At 42.0% G+C, this 5284-nt stretch overlaps 1 non-coding gene across 1 annotated transcript; it reads right to left on the bottom strand.

Moving 5' to 3' along the window:
• Nucleotides 1–4674: 4674 nt before the first annotated feature.
• On the bottom strand, nt 4675–4781 carry LOC114401050. Its single transcript, XR_003664166.1, has one exon. It is a non-coding gene; the product is annotated as a small nucleolar RNA R71 (small nucleolar RNA).
• Nucleotides 4782–5284: the final 503 nt, after the last annotated feature.

Below are 5284 nucleotides of genomic sequence, written 5' to 3'. Positions count from 1 at the left end.
CGGGAGTGATTTGATTCGCACTGATCTTTGGAGTAAAAATGCGGGATAAACTCATTTTATTCGGAAAGTTTATAATTAGTCAAGATCTGAGTGACAATACAAACTTCCTAGCGGTTTCTAATTATATGGGCCATTAAGTCTATCATATGCTGACAATAGCTGAGAAGTTCGTGGATCTCCTCGGAGGCGGAGTAGGTGTCCGCCATTGCTTTGGCCTTGGCTAGTAATCGAGGAAGTTCTTGACTCCCGTTCAAGGTAAGAGCAAATCGGTTCATCCACATTGTCGCTTCTTGATGTAACGAGTCGATCACCCTTGCTCTAGCCTCCTTTTACGCGTACACTCAAGCATACTCGTCTGCCACTTTGTGCTCATGGGCCGTGGCTAGATTTAGTTCTTCTTGGTACTTGCTGACGATGGCTAGCATGTTGGTCTCTGTCTCGCATAACCGCTAAGACAAGTTTCTTTTGGACCTTGAGCAAACCTTCAACTCATCTTTCAAGATCAAACTGTCTACTCGCGATTGGTCCCTTTCCTCTCTCTGGAGCTTAAGCTCGTTGTTGCTGCCCCACAGAGCCCCTCGGAACTTGTTCTGGCCGTGCTCTTCCCTATGAGCCCTCTTGGTCTATTGTTCCAAAGCATTGGTGGTAGCTATATTTATATCTCTCAGTTCGGCATTCTCCTTTCAGATTTTAAGAGTTGCTGATTTGAACCTTTCTTTGACTGTTTGAGCTTGCTTGAGTTCCATCCTAAGGGCCTGCACCTCTTCATCTTCCTCCGGTGCCTCAACTTCCTCCTTTTTAGCGGTTCTCAAACTCGGGAGCCAATCCAAACCTTGCACGTGGGCTTTCAACCACTTACGGTAGCCACCGATGGGCCCATTGTTACTGCCCCTGAGTTCTTTGTCCTTCTTTTGCAACACCTCCCATGCCTTGCAGATCTTCTGAAGTGTCTCCACATTGGTCTTATTGAAGCCTCGTGAAATGACAGGCGCGAGCTCATCCTCTAGTGGCGCCCCTCTCATAGGGTAGCCAAGTTGTCTTATAGCAAGAACGGGGTTGTAGCTGATGCAACCCCTCGTCCCCATCAAGGGAACATTTGGAAATCCTCCACATGAAATAAGAACTCCGGTTCTTCCTTCCTTCAATCGAGGGAACCAGTTGACAGATGCTCCTTCTTTGCTTGCTAAGAGTTGGTCCCAATTTGCCCCTCCTTTCTCTGTGCATGAACAGTGGCTTTCTAGCGGGCAAGCATGCCTCACCTCTTGGCGAAAAAGGTGTGAAACTAACCATACATAAAGAGCTGGAGTACAGCAAACAATCCTTGTATTGCTCTTTTCACATCTTCGGTCGAAGGTGTCATATAGGTCGGCTAGCATAGCGACAACCGAGCTTTCCTTATGGTTATGATAGGCGAGAAAAGCGTCGATCGCTGCCAGGTCCACCAACCCATCCACATTCGGAAAGAGGGCTCCTCCGAAAATCAACAGTGTGAGAAAATCTATGAACGGGGCCCACTCACCTTTACCTGCCAAGATTCTTGCTTTTTCCTCCAAATATTTTCTCGGTATTCCAACCACCCCATTTTCGACATGCTTCCTGTGGTCTAATTCCTATGCCGAGATTTGGACTATCTTGGACATTCTAGCTAATGAGGGATAGAACTCTGTGAAGAGGTATGGTTTCCTCCCCCCTAGAGGGCATCCTAGGATCTCTTCAAATTCTTCCACCATGGGTGATAGCTGGAAGTCCCCAAAGGTGAAGTACCTCAACGGCTGATCATAATACTGGGCGAGGGAGGCAATGGCCTCTGTGGAGACTTCTACCATGGCTAGGTCCCAGATTTTACCGTAAGCTTTGCGAAAAGCTTGCCGCTGGAGCTGACCCATCAACTGCCCTAACTCTTTTAGACTGGTGATCCCTAGGCTCTTGACCTTTACTTGATAGAACCTCTTTTTAAGTGAAGGCATTTCACTTGATCCTATGCATATGACACAGATGCAATTTATGAATACGGGAGCCCGGGAAATTGTCTCCTTCTTAGATACAACATCTTGGAGTAGCAAAGTGCCCAACGTATGTATTTAAGAAGGTGACTGATGTGCCATCATTTTCTTCTATTTTCTAAACCCTTTTTGCACCATTTTAATTACTGATTGGTCTTAATTGTCAATTAATTAGGCAGTTTTATTATTTGGTCTCATTTAGCTAATTTGATGTTTTTAATCTAATTTTAGGAATTAATGAAACATTGGGCTTAATCCGGATTTTGGTTGTGGACTTGAAGAGGGCAAATAAAGCAGCGCTTACCTTAGTTAATTTTTAATTAGGAAATTTCGCAATTTTATTTTATGTGGTTTAGTGTTTATTTCGTTTTCGGCCAGAGTATTGTAATAGGGCCTAGTGACTTTGAGTGACTCTTTTTAAATAGCAGCCTTGGGATTCGTGCAAGGCATTCTGTTATGCCATTCATTATTCAGAGCTTTGTTTAGGGTTTTAAGTTCTTTCTGTTCTAATGCTACTGTTTTCGTTCTTAATGCAATTTCCCATTTCCTGCTTCTAATTAAAATTTCGTTCTTGTTTCTTCTTCTACTTTCATTTACGTTTTTGTTTTCATTTTCGTTTCTGTTATTTACGTTTCTGCTTCATGTTTCATTTACGTTTTCTGTTTGAATCTATGGAAGGCTAATCATTCTGGTGTTGTTTCCTTCTGAGGAAGAAGCCCAACTCTCTTTGAGGTTTCATTTATAATGTGGTTCCCTGGCAGTTTTCCCTTCACTAGTTAACCCAATTTCGTGAACATTAATCAGTGCAGGCTTCGTGTTCGATTAATTGCCTCTGAGCCTAACTTGCGTTCATGCTTAATGGACGAAGGGCTAACTGGTGTATGTGGTGCCTAATCACGTATTGACAACCCTAGGTTGATTTTCGCTTAGTAAATTGAAATAGGGTTGGATTAAGTGGTTACTGTTAGGGACGAATTCTCCATAACTCAGGATAAGAGAATGGCTTCTGAATCAGAGGAAACAACCCATTTTTAATATTATTAGTTTTGTATTCCAGTTTACTTGTTCTGCTCCTTAAATCACAAAACAAACAAACCCCCCCCCCCCAATCGTTACTGTTAGTGCAAGTATATTATGAATATTTGGTTTATCATTGCTCGTTGGGAAACGACCTAGGATCACTTCCTAGTTACTGCATTATCATGTTTATTTGATTCGGGTACGACCTCGATCAAATTTGGCGCCGTTGTCGGGGAGCAGTGTCCAAAGGTTCATAATAGCTAGCTAGTGTTGTGTGTTTAATTCCTTCATGTTTTATGTTTAATTGTTAGTATTGTGTTAGTATGTGTGTTAGTGTTGTTTAGTGTCCTGGTATTTTGTTTAGTGTGTGTTCTGTTTCAGTTTTCCTATTAAGCGCTTCCCCTGTTTCAGTTTTGGGTGTTTTGCTGTGAATAGTGTTTTGCGACGGACTTAGCAACCACTTTTGCTTGCGGCAAAACAGAGTAGTAGTAGAAATCAAGTAGAGATGGATTTTAGCGACCACCCATGCTGAATTATTTGAGATTTTTTGTTTTAGTAGCTAGAGTTGTTATTTTTGGCTGAATTTTTTTGTGGTAACTTCTTTTAATCTATATTTTGTGGGAAAAATAGCTAGAGCCTTTAGTTTGGTCAGATTTGAAAGTTCCAAAAAAGTAGCAAATTTTGTGTTTGTCGAAACTTCAAACGGCCATAACTTTTGCTCCGGTTATCAGAATCGCAATTATTATATATGTATTTGGGGTAGAAAAAAATTTCCTACGCCGTGGAAGCCTGCCATAGGCCGTCTGAGGTCTCCATCGTCCAAAAATAGTGATTCTGTCAATTTCAAGTTTTATTCACTTATTTTTCTTAACCTACCATTTTTAGCTTCCATAGTTAGACTTTGAATTTTTTCCTGAAATTTTTTGTGCTATCTTCTCATCATTTTATAAGGTTGCTCACAAAATTTCAAGTCATTTGGATATCATTTGAGGGTAGCTGTAGTTCAAATCTGCACCTTTATTTACATGACAAAGCAACTAGTTGTGCATGCTGAATGTAGTGTATGACTAGAGGCAATCCATCTGACTTACAACCCTTTGATCCTGAGATAGATAGGACATTTCATAGATTAGTTAGGCATCATTTTATACCTTTTGATCATCCTGAGCATTCCATTACTGGTGAATCTGTGCATTCTGTTATTGGTGATTTTGAACATCCTGATTTTGAGCATTACAATTTTAAGCATTCTGATTCTGAGCATTCTGAGAACATGGTACAACCTCCACCTCGTGAGAGGACTCTAAGGGAAATGGCTGCACCTGATTTCACCTACGAAAGCTTGTGCATCCAATACCCTGATGAGGATGTCCCATATGTTCTTAAAACTGGACTGATTCATTTGCTTCCAAAGTTTCATGGCCTTGTAGGTGAAGACCGGCACAAACATTTGAAGGAATTTCATATTGTCTGCTCCACCATGAAACCCCCAGATGTCCAAGAGGATCATATATTTCTGAAGGCTTTTCCTCATTCTTTAGAGGGAGTGGCAAAGGACTGGCTGTATTACCTTGCTCCAAGGTCCATCACGAGCTGGGATGACCTGAAGAGAGTATTCTTAGAAATTTTTTTCCCTACTTCCAGGACCACAACCATCAGGAAGGATATCTCAGGTATTAGACAACCCAGTGGATTGAGCCTGAATGAATATTGGGAGAGATTTAAAAAACTATGTGCCAGTTGCCCTCACCATCAGATTTCAGAGCAGCTGCTTCTCCAATATTTTTATGAAGGACTCAGTAATATGGAGAGAAGTATGATAGATGCTGCCAGTGGTGGCGCCCTTGGAGACATGACTCCTGCTGAAGCCAGAAATTTAATTAAGAAGATGGCTTCCAACTCCCAGCAGTTTAGCGCCAGAAATGATGCTATAGTCATTAGAGGAGTGCATGAGGTAGCTACAAACTTAGCTGCATCATCTGAAAGTAAGAAGCTTGAAGGCAAACTGGATGCATTGGTTAACTTGGTAACCCAGCTGGCCTTGAACCAGAAATCTGTACCTGTTGCAAGGGTCTGTGGTTTGTGCTCCTCTGCTGACCACCATACAGACCTTTGCCCTTCCATGCAGCAACCTGGAGCAATTGAGCAGCCCGAAGCTTATGCTGCTAATATTTACAATAGACCTCCTCAACCTCAGCAGCAAAATCAACCTCAGCAGAACAATTATGACCTCTCCAACAACAGATACAACCCTGGATGGA

Source organism: Glycine soja, chromosome 19 (assembly GCF_004193775.1).
Source record: "Glycine soja cultivar W05 chromosome 19, ASM419377v2, whole genome shotgun sequence".
NCBI classification, from domain to species: domain Eukaryota; kingdom Viridiplantae; phylum Streptophyta; class Magnoliopsida; order Fabales; family Fabaceae; genus Glycine; species Glycine soja.
This window is presented reverse-complemented; position numbering and strand designations above follow the sequence as displayed.